The following is a 14735-nucleotide window of genomic DNA, read 5'->3' as shown; positions in this document are numbered from 1 at the left end:
TGTTCATGGATTGGGAGACGTAATATCATTAAGATGTTAACACTACTCAAAGCAATCTACAGATTCAGTGCAATCGCTCTCCAAATACCAATGATTTTTTTTTCAGAAATAGACAAACGCATCCTAAAATTCATATGGAATTTCAAGGGACCACAAATAGCCAATACAATCTTGAAAAAGAAGAACAAAGCTGGAGGCATCACACTTCCTGATTTCAAAATATATTACAAAGCTACAGTAATCAAAGCAGTACACTTTCATGGTAAAAACTCTTAACAGATTAGGTATAGAAGAAATGTACCTCAACATAATGAAGACCATACATGAATGCTGACAGCTAACATCATACTCAGCAATGAAAAGTTGAAAGCTTTTTCTCTAAGACCAGCAACAAGAAAAGGGTGCCCTCTCTCACCACTTCTATTCAGTGTAGTACTGTAAGTCCTAGTCAGAGCAATCAAGCAAGAAAAATAAATAAAAGGCATACAAATCAGAAAAGAAGAAGTAAAATTGTCTGTCTTTGCAGATGACATGATCTTATATGTAGAAAATCCTAAAGACTCCACAAAAAAACTGTTAGAACTAATATATGAATTCAGTAAAGTTTCAGTTTATAAAATCAACATACAAAAATCAGTTGCACGTCTATACACTAACCATGAACTATCCAAAAAGGAAGTTAAGAAAACAATCCCATTTAAAATAACATCAAAGGGACTTCCCTGGTGGCACAGTGGTTGAGAATCCGCCTGCCAATGCAGGGGACATGGGTTCGATCCCTGGTCCAGGAAGATCCCACATGCCGCAGAGCAACTAAGCCCATGCACCACAACTACTGAGCCTGTGCTCTAGAGCCTGCGAGCCACAACTACTGAAGCCTGAGCACCTAGAGCCTGTGCTCTGCAACAAGAGAAGCCACCACAATGAGAACCCTGTGCACTGCAACGAAGAGTAGCCCCCACTCGCCGCAACTAGAGAAAGCCCGCACACATCAATGAAGACCCAACACAGCCATAAATAAATAAATAAATAAATATATTATAAAAAATAATAATAAAAAATAAAATAAAATAGCATCAAAAATAAGAAAGTACTCAGGAATAAACTTAACCAAGGAAGTGAAAGACTTATACACCAAAAACTACAAATCATTGATGAAAGAAATTAAAGAAGACACACAAAAAAATGGAAAACATCCCCATGTTCATGGATTGTGTAGGGAAGGAAAAATAATTTTCCTTCTACCTTTCTAGGTTCTTGGTTGAGACACACCCCCCACCCCATAATTAAAGACAGATTAACAAGAGAAAAACAGAAGTTTAATAACGTTTACCTCTTGAATACCTGGGAGATACCCAGGAAAACTGAGTTACTCTCTGAAATGGCCCAAGACACCACCTTAAATATTATCTTCAGTTAAAGGCAAAAGAAAGATGTTGGAGGGCAAGGGAGCCAGTTATGGGAGGTTATCAGAAAAGGCACAGTAAACAAGGGTAAGGTTGTTATGCAGATTTAAGTAGGTGTCTTCTCCATTGATAAGCGTTTCCTGTGATTTAGAGCTATTATTCTCTACCTGGTACAGAGAGGGAGACACACAAATGGAAATTTCCTTTATAAATGTAAATGTCCCTTACAAAAGGATAACTTCTACTTGTTTTTCAGAACTTCTCCTGTGCCTGCTGTTTCTTAAAAATAACCTGTCAAGATAATTCTTTTTTGCAAAGAGGCATATTTTGGGGTCTCATATTCTGCTCCACTTCAACTGGAAGACTTAATATTGTTAAAATGTCCATACTTCCCAAAGCAATCTACAGATTTAGTGTAATCCTTCTCAAAATCCCAATAGTGTTTTTCACAGAAATAGAAAAAATTCCTAAAATTCATATGGAACTGCAAAAGACACTGATTGGCAAAGGAATCCTGATAAAGAACAAAGCTGGAGGCATCACACTTCCTGATTTCAAACTATGTTATAAAGCTACAGTAATTAAAACAGTATAGTACTGGCATAAAAACAGACACATAGACCAGTGGGACAAAACAGAGAAACCAGAAATAAACCCACACATATATGGTCAACTAATCTTTGCTAAGGGTACCAAGAATACATAATGGAGAAAGGATAGTCTCTTCAGTAAATGCTGTTGGGAAAACTGGATATCCACATGCAGAAGAATGAAACTGGACTGCTATCTTACATCATATAATAAAATTAACTCAAAATAATTGAAGACTTAATTGTAAGACCCAAAACTGTAAAACTCCTAGAAGAATACATAGGGGAAAATTTTCCTTGATATTGGCCTTTGCAATGATTTTTTTTGGATATGACAGCAGAAACAGAGGAACAAAATCAAAGATAAACAAGTGGGACTACATTAAACTAAAAAGATAGTCACTGCCTCACTTGCAAGATGTGTATAAACATGAGAGACCTATGGGAAATTGTCTTCCATCAAAGGATACATACACTATAATACTACTTAGATTAGTTTTTCTCATTTAGTCTTATTAAAAAAATTTTTTTTCATGGTAAATATATACAACATAACAGCACTAAGATTTGTCCAAGGTGCGCAAAAGATTCTGTCCTCTTTCACACAACAGTTGCAGAGATGTGTGAAAGGAGGGGAATTCATGAACATTATGGACAGAAACCAGACAAAGCATTCGAAGTTTGGCTGGTTCACTTGGAAGATGAGAGAGTGACGCTAATAATGCTTTTCAAGGAAGAAGGTAAGAGCTGTGCTGTCCTCTGGCTCAGCCCCTCCAGCAGTCTATCATGTCTGCCTTAGATCCACTAGGAGAGGACAACGAAAGGTCTCAGAGGTTTTTTGCAGTTGGTTCTGGCTCCTATAAGAGAGCTTTGGGCCTCCCAGGGAGGTTTCCCCAAGACAGAAAAACGGCCATGGGAAGCCATGGATGAGGCATTGACTAGTCTTCAGGCTCTTACTGCCTAAGGTTGGGTTTACAATTCTGGTGAAGATGACCCACTGGAGAATGAGAAATTGACCCAATCAAACCTAGGTACATTCTTACAGTCAACCCTGCTGCCCTGGAAAACTCCCCTCATGTTGAAACCAGGTGAGAGCATAAGAGATGTTATCTTGGGACTTCCCTGGTGGCACAGTGGTTAAGAATCTGCCTGCCAATGCAGGGGACACGGGTTCGAGCCCTGGTCTGGGAAGATCCCACATGCCGTGGAACAACTAAGCCTACGTGCCACAACTACTGAAGCCCACGCACCTAGAGCCTGTGCTCCGCAACAAGAGAAGCCAACGCAATAAGAAGCCCACCCACTGCAATGAAGAGTAGCCCCCACTCACCACAACTAGAGAAAGCCCGTGCAAAGACCCAATGAAGACACAACGCAGCCAAAAATAAATAAATAGATAAATAAATTATTTTTTTAAAAAAAGGGAGAGATGTTATCTTGGTGATGGGACAACAGATGCCCTGGATTAAAGTGGAGTCCTCAAAGAAGGTTGCTGCTGTGCAAGCCAAGCCCGTGTCAGCCATGGGGTGCAAACCCAATAGCTCCAGCCAGGAAGCCATGTAGCTATGACTAGAGTAAAGGGGTCCCCAAAGCTGAAATCGATGGTGTCAGCCATAAGAACTTTGCTGCTTAATGTAAAGTGTTGGGTGGGTTAAAAACATTGGAAGTTTGTTTGGTTGCATCACGAGCTGCTGCCACACTGCTCAAATGCAAAGCCCTTTTTACTTAATAGCACACAGCCACTTTCTCCCTCCATGCCCCCAATCTCTCCCTCCTCTACCCTAATCTTGGCCACTTTAAGAAAAAAGTGATTTAGAAGTGGGGCCACGGTTTTACCAACCCCAAGCGGGATTGAATACACCCATCCAAGGGGAATTTGGGGAAAGTGAAGGATTCAAACGTTTATGGCTCTGTTGGATACAGATGCCCAAGTCACTATCCTACCAGACCTGGGGAAGGAAAAGGCCCTCAGATCCAGCTAATAGTGCTTATGCATGGTTGACAGTGGGGAAGGAAATCTAATTGGTGGAGTCCATTAGGCCAATTTAATGTACTGTCATTGTTTCTTCCTCATCTGAATGTATGGTAGGAATTAATGTGTTATATCCCCATCTCATAAGTGCCAGAGGCAATTTTTGACATTGGGAAGAACAGCACAGACAGAAACAGTGGGAAGTTGTCTTGGTTGGTTCAGGATGCTATAACAGAATAGCATAGACTGGGTGGCTTATAAACAACAAAAATTTATTTCTGACGGTTCTGGAGGCTGGGAAGTCCAAGATCAAGGTGCTAACAGATTCATTTTCTGGTGATGACCTGCTTCCTGGTTCATAGATTGATCATCTTGCTGTGTCCTCACATGGCAGAAGGGGCAAGGGAGCTCTCTGGGGTCTCTTTATAATGGCACTAATCCCATTCATGAGGGCTCCACCCTTATGACCTAATCACCTCCAAAAGGCCCTACCCTCTAAAACTATCACCTTGGGGGTTAGGTTTCAACATATGAATTTTGGGAAAACACAAAAATTCAGTCTATAGCAGAAGTGTAAATAGCTTTTCAATCCACCTCCCTGTCTTCTCTTATGATTCACCAGAAGCTAAAGAACCCCCAGGAAGAGAAAGGGAAATAACAGCCTTGATTAAAGACTTAAACGCATCAGACGTGATAAGTGATGCAGTATCTCAAAATGACAGCCCCCAATGGTCAGTAAAAAAGGCTAACAGGAGCTGAAGGCTTATAGCAGATTATTACCAACTGATTTCAGTTGTTGCTCCCATAGCCCAGGCTGTTCCAGACATTGCGACTGCAACTGAATCCACTACACAGGCTGATGACAGGTGGTATGCAGTTCTTAGACGTCACTAACACCTCTGTGCCATCTTACTGACATTTGAGGATCAAGGTCAGTTTGCATTCAGGTAGTAAGGCCTCCTATATATGTTTATAGTATCCCCCAGGGGTACCTAAGCTCCCCTGCCATTTGCCACCATTTGGTGAGTCAGGATTTGGCACGAGTTCCTCTACCCGTCCATGTCCAAAGCCTTTACTATATGAATGATGCTTTGTTGGCAAGTCAAAAGCCTAAGGCTCAATGACCTTGATGGTTAAGCTACCAAACCATGGAGGTAGCCAGGAAGAGTAGATGATAATCCCAACAAAATTCAGGGGCCTTATCACCAAGCAAAGTTTCTTGGGACTAAGTGAGTGGATTTGTAAAACTCAACCCCTGTGGCGGTTATGGAAAAACTGCTCTCTCTTTGGCCCTCCAAACCAAACAGGAAGCCCAGCACCTTATTGGACTCTGTGGGTACTGGAGACAGGATGTGGCTCACAAAGGCATGCTGCTTGGTCTTTTATATCAGCTGACCTGCTAATCAGCATCCTTTGAGTGCGGCTTATACTAACAGACCATGTTTGAAGCTGTCTTACAAGCTATGGCATGCTCTCTACCTTTAGGGTCCCATAAATTTAATGATCATGACGGATGATTTGCTGATTAAAGTTCCTGGCAATGGGAGGCAGCCTCCACCCAGAAATGCCCCTTGGGGTTTTGGACTAATCACCTCCCTGACATGGCTGCTAGAAACAACCCTTTAGAAAAGTAGCTGTTAGCTTGCTTCTAGGCTCTTGTCAAAACTGAACACCTGACCCATGGAGGCTTTGTGACTCTCCAACCTGATATCGCCATTTGGGAGTAAGCCAACTTGAACTCCATGAGTAACAAGGTGGGATGGGCCCAATAAGCTTCACTTGTCAAAAGGAAGTGGTATATTCAAGAAAGCAGCTGGCCTGGCCCAAGTAGCATCTCAAAAGTGACGAGTATCCCTTTGGGAGATAATTTATCCCCCACTCTCTTGCCTGAAACAAAGCTAATGGGACCCTTGATTCACAGAAGTTCCCCTAATGCCTGGGCCTGGTTCACTGATGGTTCAAACTGAAACCCAGTGGTGTCCACTGGGATCCTGCAGCTGTTCAACCTCACCACCAGCTATGCAGAACCAAAAATGTACATGGCTCCATTTAGTGGGCAGAACTCAAGGCCATTCTCATAGCGCTGATCAATATTTCCTTTGATGAACCTTGTTCTATTTTCACTGACTTCTTGGCTATTGCCAATGGCCTAGTTGCTTGGTCTGCCACTTGAAAAATAATAAAGACATTCCTCTTTGTGGCCGTATACTGTGGAAGCAAAACATGACTTCTGATCAAACCATGTGGGTCACTCATGTCAATGCCCGTGGAAAGTCCAATTCTCAGATGAGACCATCTGAAAATCAAGCTGCTAATCAAGGCTGCACTGCCCAGATTATCACCATTGCAGCTTAGATCAGACATGGCAACACATTCACCCTCACAGATTGGACACAAAATGAAGAAATGTATGCTTCTATTGCAGAGGCTACCACTTCGTGCCAGGCTCGTGACTCTTGCTAAAAGCTGACCCATTTGTCTCACAATGAGGGAGGCCACATTACATGAGACACTGACTTCATCTGGTCCTGGAAGATTAACTACATTGGACCTTTGACCCCCTCTCAGGCCTATCAGTGGGGCCTCACTGCTGTTGACACTTTTTCAGGTTACTGTCCTGCTGTTCCAGTCTGATCAGCTGAGTCCAAACAAATCACTGTGGCCCTTAAAGCTAATCTGTATCATGTGATCAGCTTCCCAGACCATTTGCAGGCAGGACAATAATGCCCCTTTTGTGGAAAAAACCACACACAATGGGCTGATTGTCAAGGTATTCAATCATCCTCCCATGCTCCTACCATCCACAGGCATCTAGTGTTGTGGGTTTTGACCAGCCTCCTCAAAAATCAACTTAAAAAGATTTCTGACTCTAATTTCCTCACCTCTTTCTGGTCTATACACCTTAGTAAGGCAGTTTGGTCACTGAATGAAGTTTTCCCCAAAAAAGGATCATCCCTTTTCAGCTACTTCTTAGGTAGCCAAGGACAAAAGAGATGGGGTTATTAGAAACCTATTTTGAAAAGTTAGAACTTCATCCTGATCATTTCTAGGCATGGTACTTCTTTCTTTCCCTAATGGCAACCCCAAGCCAGCCTGGTTGATATACTCCTTGGGTGGCAGCTTAGTCCAGAAAGGGCCAAGAGGATTGAAACAGTTCTGGTTCAGCTATCTGGATTCTCTGTTGTACTGCCATGGTCTAGATCATAAGGGTAATGATCACTTGGTTGAGTAAACTGCTCACTGAATCTCCCTACAATGACCTACATGGGCCAAAGTTGGGGGACATAACAGGTCTAAGTTTTATTAAAAAAACCCTTATCCCTCTTGCGTCTGACCCTTGTGGACAAAAAGTCTGGGTATGAGCAATGGATGATTGGAAGAAGGTGAAGTTATAGCTGCTGCAATGAGCCACACCAATTTTGTGGAGAGCAACACCAGCACAGGGCGAGGGAGCACCTCAGATGCCAAGATGAGCAGAGGAGGGAGGGACACTAATGACCTTTTGTCTTTTAGAGCCATCCCTGGAGCCTTCCTCATGAAGGAAAATGCCCTGGTGTGGCTCTCCATAACTGTTTTGCTTGTACACTTTATATTTTAACTGACTGCTGGGTTTGCTGCCCTCTGCCAGACAGCTCTGACCACAATTTGATCACCATTACCCTCAATCTTACTGAGAAGTCTATCAGAAACGGCAGGGCGGGCCCTAGCTGCTAAACCTTCGCGCTAAACACCTGTCAGCACCTCAAATATCTTTTCCCAACTTCATTTTCATAACCATGACTCATTCCACAGGGTAGACAAATATCATTCGGCTGGTGGTGTGGACAAATGGAACAGATTGGATAACTGCCCTCAGACTGGTTTCCCAAAAATGAGCACTAGACTCAATTATTCAAACACAATTGAGAATCTAAGGTGTACCAGGTGTCTGGGAAGCCACACTGGAGACACTTAATCTCTGTTCCCCAGCTGATGTAAGTCCCACGTGGGAACCCTGACAATTGTCAGGCTTAGATTGACAAGTGTCCTCATGATGTCCCTTTGTTGGTGGGTAGAATAATAGTCCACCCTTTCACTGAGGGAGCTCTTTATCTCTCATCCCCGCCATGCTTCTTGTTTACTGAGAACAATAAATCCTCCATCAGTGCAAGATTACCACTTTGGTTTTGGCTTTTTCTTTGTTCCTTCTTCCCTTCCCAGATTTAATTATCTTACCTCAGCTATGCATTTTAAAGGACATTTATTTGATTTTATCCAGAATTCCCATGTGTTTGTAGTTGAGAGTTTTTAAGATAACTAGGACAACTGGCATACCATACATGAAACAGAAGTGCCCTCTCTGATTTACTTTTTTCCTCTATTCTGTATAGCTTAGCTCTACTCCCTACCCCTTAGCTTCTGCCAATGCACAGTTTCTGCTTCTCTGCAACCTGAGTTTTTTCCGCCCTGAATGGTCCCAGAACTAATTCATGGCCTCTCTCTAGACATGGGCTCATCTTCAGCTTCCTCTGCCATTTGTTTCATATTTTCTAAAAAGAAGTAGTATGATAAAGCTGATACCGAGCAGGGCCCTGTGGGGCTCCTGGGCACAAAGCCTTTCTGTGTCCCCGACTTCTTGGATTACAGGAAACAGCCTTCATTCAGCCTCCATGACCTTCCCTGAGTTCCAATGGGCAGATTCAAGCAGCTGTTAATTAGGGAAGGGAGGGGATGCGAGACCAGGGAAAAACAAACAGTCAAGAGCAGCCTTGGGGCAAGGTCCTGTTTTCCCATCAACGGATACACACAACAATATCTTTGAGCTATTTTGCAGATCTGAAACCCCCTCCAGGTGGGAGAAGTTAACCATTAACAATGATATGCTTCCCACAATCATGTAGAGCCCAGACCAGTTGGACCTGAAAGCTGATGATGCTGACTCCTAGTTGCCTCACCACCAACCCATCAGAAGAATGTCCATGAGCTGATCACACCCTCTTTGAACAATTACTATAAAACTTCTCACTATCTTCTCCAAGTGGGGACACATAGTTTTTCGAGGCAGGAGCCTGCTGTGTCCCCCTTTGCCTGGCAAAGTAATAAAGCTATCCTTTTCTACTTCACCCAAAACTCTGTCTTCAAGATTTGATTTGGCGCCAGTGTACAGAGAAGCAGAGCTTTCAGCATCAGAGCCAATTTGGTGTGTGGGGCCAGGCTACATCAGAGTATCAGAGGTTCCTGGCCTGTCTATGGATTGGCTCATTGGTCAAGTGCCCACCCTGGCTCAGTCAGTTATGACCATGACAGGGGTGGGGAAGTGGGGGTGCACTGAGTCACATGGAACAAAATATGGGGCAGCTTTCACAATAGGAGCTGAAGGTAGGGGAGGTTCCCTTAGAAGAAACTATGGGTGGGGAAGGCATTTGATATATCTAGAGGTCGTAGAGGGTAGAGCAAGTGATGAATATATCTGCTTTTTTGGAACCTGCATCCCCTCTTTCTGGAGGTGGAGGGATCAAGAATACAATAGGTTGGTGAGTTAGACTAGAAAGTGAAGAAACAGAGACCACCAAGTATGACCAATCCCAGGAGTCTTTAAACCTTTATCTTGGAATCCCTTAAAAGAAACTACTTAGCTTTTCACACATTTGGAAGTTATCTAATATTTTTCATTATAAGTTTAAACAGTTGTAAATTATTTGTATTAGTTATGGTTAAAGGCTGTGTGCTGTGGCAAAGAGATTCCCAACATTAGGAGCTTAAAGAATAAAGCAGTTTATTTCTTTCTTATATAATGGTCCCAAGTTTCAGGCTAGTTGGATACTCTGGCATCTTCAACCCATGGTTTCTAAGGTCACTCTAGTTACTATTCCAGCTAGCTGAGAGAAGGAAGAATCCCAGAGTCAGGGAATTTCTCTTAGGTAAGGGAAGCTGAAGTTCTATCACTTCTACTCATATTCCATTGGTGAAATCTTTATCATATGACCATGGGTTCCTTTCGCTGTGAGGGAGACTGGGAAATGTAGTCCTATGCCAGGCGGCCACATCATAGCTATGGCTTTACTGTTGTGGAGGAAGGGAAAATAGAATTTAATGAGTGTGGCTCCCAATGGTCTGTATAAATATAAACAAAAAAAGTAATTATCTGCTCCCTCCTTACCCAATATCCAATAGTGATATGGGAAGAAGATAACTATAATGAAACTCTTATTTGGAAAAAGGAAGAATTATTAACACTAACAGTCATTGATCCATAGTGATTGTTATGCCCACTTAGCAGGTAATGCAAAGACTCCTACCCCTGACAGTAGATTAAATTCCTTGACTAGCCTGACTGCCCTGATTCTACTGACGGGGAGAATCTCCATGTTCGTTATCCTCTAGGGAGCCTGGCCTTGCTCTCTGGGAGTTTCTTCTTTGTCCATTTTCCCCCCATGATCACACATGAAGAGGAAGTTGGGGAAATACTCTTCTCGGGAGCTGTATCATTTTCACAACTTGGTTCTTGCTATTGCAAGTTTTCCCAAATATTACCATCCTTTTCATCACCTAGAAAATTGGTAATGCTGCATTAGTTAACATTCTACTATTGTTGCTGGGATTTCCCAAGCTATAGGCACCTGTTTTGCAAGTTTTGATGCTGGTACTTCTTGATCCCAACAGAGGAATTTGAACCTTCATTAATATCAAATACATGCCTTGCTGCTCTGTGCCTTTTGCAAATACAGTAATTTTTCATTTCAATGGCAAATGATGGGATAATATTTTGCAAATGTTTTAAATAGCAACTGAACTTAACAGATATAGTATCAACAGTGCATATAACCCAACCAAAGTGATGGCAATATGAATTACTATGGTTAAATTCCTGCATGTTTCAACAATTACATCAGGACAGATGCTTGACAAACAGATTGTAATTCACTATCAATTGTAAGACACTTCTGATTTCTGGAATGTTAAAATGTGAAAAAAAGGGTGTCTTAGAATTGATGAATCAAAGAGATACATGCACCTCAATGTTCATAGCAGCATTATTTACGACAGCCAAGACATGGGGACAACCTAACAATGAATAGAACAACAGATGAATACATAAAGAAGATGTGGCATATATATACAATGGAGTATTACTTGGCCATAAAAAGAAGGAAATCCTGCCATTTGTGACAACATGGATGAACCTTGAGGGCATTATACTAAGTGAAATAAGTCAGACAGAGAAAGACAAATACTGCATGATTTCACTTATATGTGGAATCTAAAACAAAACAAAATGAAACAAAACAAACAGAAGACCCAAACTCATAGAGAAAGAGATTAGATATGTGGTTATCAGAGGCATGGGGTGGGGTATGGGAAAATTGGATGAAGGTGGTCCAAAGGTACAAACTTCCAGTTGTAAGATAAATAAGTACTGAGGATGTAATGTACAAAATGATGACTGCAGTTAACACTGCTGTATTGTATATTCTGAAAGTTGCTAATAAAGTAAATCCTAAAAATTCTCATCACAAGAAAGAAAGTTTTTCTTTCTTTCTATCTATATGAGATGATAGATGTTAACTAAATTTATTGTGGTAATCATTTCACGATATATGTAAGTCAAATCGTTATGCTGTACACTTTAAACTTATATAGACTGTATGTCAATTACAGGCATACTTTGTAGATATTGTGGGATCAGCTCCAGACCACCACAATAAACAAGTCACATGAATCTTTTGGTTTCCCAGTGCATATAAAAGTTATGTTCCCTGGCGGTCCAATGGTTAAGACTTCACGCTTCCACTGCAGGGGGCACGGGTTTGATCCCTGGTCGGGGAACTAAGATCCTGCATGCTGCATGGTGTGGACAAAAAAAAAAAAAGCTATGTTTGTACTATACTGTCATCTAATAAGTGTGCAAAAGCATTATGTCTAAAAAAAACAGTGTACATACCTTAATTAAAAAACACTTTATTGGGTTTCCCTGGTGGCGCGGTGGTTAAGAATCTGCCTGCCAATGCAGGAGACACAGGTTTGATCCCTGGTCCGGGAAGATCCCACATGCCGCAGAGCAACTAAGCCCATGCGCCACAACTACTGAGCTCGCATGCCACAACTCATGAAGCCCGTGCGCCTAGAGCCTGTGCTCCGCAACAAGAGAAGCCACCGCAATGAAAAGCCCGTGGCACCACAACGAAGAGTAGCCCCCACTCTCTGCAACTAGAGAAAAGCCCGTGTGCAGCAACAAAGACCCAATGCAGCCAAAAATAAATTAATTAATTAATTAATTAATTTTAAAAACCACTTTATTGCTAAAAAATGTGAACCATCATCTGAGCCTTCAGTGAGTCGTAACCTTTTTGCTGGTGGAGAGTCTTGCCTCGATGTTGATGGCTGCTGACTGAGCAGGGTGGTGGTAGCCAAAGGTTGGGGTGTCCGTGGCAATTTCTTAAAATAAGACAACAGTGAAGTTTGCCACACCAGTTGACTCTTCCTTTCATAAACAATTTCTCTGTAGCATATAATGCTGTTTGATAGCATTTTACCCACAGTAGAACTTCTTTCAAAATTGGAGTCAATCCTCTCAAACCCTGCCGCTGCTTTGTCAACTAAGTTTATGTAATATTCTAAATCCTTTGTTGTCATTTCAATAATCTTCACAGCATCTCTGCCAGGAGTAGTTTCCATGTCTAGAAACCACTTTCTTTGCTCATCCATAAGAAGCCACTCCTCATTTGTTAAAGTTTTATCATGAGATTGCAGCAATTCAGACACATCTTCAGGCTCCACTTCTAATTCTAGTTCTCTTGCTATTTCCACCACATCTGCAGTTCCTTCCTCCACTGAAGTCTTGAACACCCCAGAGTCATCCAAGAGGGTTGGATTCAACTTCTCCCAACTCCCTGTTAATGTGATATTTTGATCTTTTGTTCTTAATGGCATCTAGAGTAGTTTTCCGGAAGATTTTTTCAATTGACTTTGTCCAGATCCATCAGAAGAATCACTATCTATGGCAACTATAGCTTTATGAAATGTATTTCATAAATAATAAGACTTGAATGTTGAATTGACTCCTTGATCCATGGGCAGCAGAGCATACGTTGTGTTAGCAGGTATAAAAACAGCATTAATATTGTCGTACATCTCCATCAGAACTCTTGGGTGACCGGGTACATTGTCAATGAGCAGTAACATTTTGAAAGGAATCTTTTTTTCTGAGCAGTAGGTCTCAACAGCGGGCTTCAAATATTCAGTAAACCGTGTTGTAAACAGATGTGCTGTAATCCAGGCTTTGTTGTTCCATTTATAGGGCAGAGACAGAATATATTTAGCATAATTTTTAAAGGCCCTACAATTTCCAGAATGGTAAATGAGCATTGGCTTCAACTTAAAGTACCAGCTGCCTTAGCCCCTAACAAGAGAGTCAGCCTGTCCTTTGAGGGTTTGAAGCCAGGCATGGACTTCTCTAGCTATGAGAGTCTTAGATGGCATCTTCTTCCAATAGAAGGCTGTTTTGTCTACACTGAAAATTTGTTGTTTACTGTAAACACTTTCATTAATGGTCTTAGCTAGATCTTCTGGATAACTTGCTGTAGCTTCTATATCAGCCCTTGCTGCTGCACCTTGCACTTTGATGTTCTGGAGACAGCTTCTTTCCTTCAGTCTCATGAACCAACCTCTGCTAGCTTCACACTTTTCTTCTGCAGCTTTCTCACCTGTCTCAGTCTTCATAGAATTGAAGAGAGTTACGGCCTTGCTCTGGATTAGGCTTTGGCTTAAGGGAGTATTGTGGCTGGTTTGATCTTCTATCCAGACCACTAAAACCTTCTCCAAACCAGCAGTAAGGCTGTTTCACTTTCTTATCATTTGTGTGTTTATTGGAGTAGCACTTTAATTTTCTTCAAGAACTTTTCCTTTGCAGTCACGGCTTGGCTAACTGTTTGGCACAAGAGGCCTAGCTTTTGGCCTGTCTCAGCTTTCAACATGCCTTCCTCACTAAGCTTAATTATTTCTAGCTTTTGATTTAAAGTGAGAGACGTGCTACTCTTCCTTTCACATGAACACTTAGAGGACATTATAGGGTTGTTAACTGGTCTAATTTCAATATTGTTGTGAGTCGGATCGAGAGGCCCGAGGAGAGGGATAGAAACTGGAATGGCTAGTCAGTGGAGCAGTCAGAACACACAGCATTTATTAAGTTCACCTTCCTATATGGGCACGGTCCGTGGCTCCCCAAAACAATTATAATAGTAACATCAAAGATCACAGATCACCATAATAAATTTAATAATAATGAAAAAGTTTGAAATATTGTGAGAATTACCAAAGTGTGACACAGAGACACAAAGTGAGCAAATGTTGTTGGAAAATGGTGCTGATAGATTTGCTTGATACTGGCAGGGTTGCCACAAAACTTCAATTTGTAAAAAATGCAATATCTGCAAAGCACAGTAAAGTGAAGCTCATTAAAGTGAGGTATGCCTGTACACAGTGAGCCCTCTGTATCCAAGGGTTCCACATCCATGGATTCAACCAACTGAGGATCAAAAATATTCGGGGGAGTTCCCAGGTGATCTAGTGCTTAGGATTCAGCGTTTCACTCCTGTGGCCCGGGTTCAATCCCTGGTCAGGAAACTGAGATCCCACAAGCCGCACCGTGCGGCAAAAAAAAAAAAAAAAAAAAAATTCGGAAAAAAATTCCAGAAATTTCCAAAAAGCAAAACTTGCATTTGCCACATGTAGGCAACTATTTACTATTTATAGCATTTACACTTATTTACATAGCATTTACATTGTATT

General features: G+C 41.7%; 1 pseudogene; it reads right to left on the bottom strand.

Moving 5' to 3' along the window:
- Nucleotides 1-12272: 12272 nt before the first annotated feature.
- On the bottom strand, nucleotides 12273-14011 carry LOC137756758 (tigger transposable element-derived protein 1-like; annotated as a pseudogene).
- Between the last annotated feature and the right edge of the window lie 724 nt (nucleotides 14012-14735).

Source organism: Eschrichtius robustus, chromosome X (genome assembly GCF_028021215.1).
Source record: "Eschrichtius robustus isolate mEscRob2 chromosome X, mEscRob2.pri, whole genome shotgun sequence".
NCBI lineage: Eukaryota > Metazoa > Chordata > Mammalia > Artiodactyla > Eschrichtiidae > Eschrichtius > Eschrichtius robustus.
This window is presented reverse-complemented; position numbering and strand designations above follow the sequence as displayed.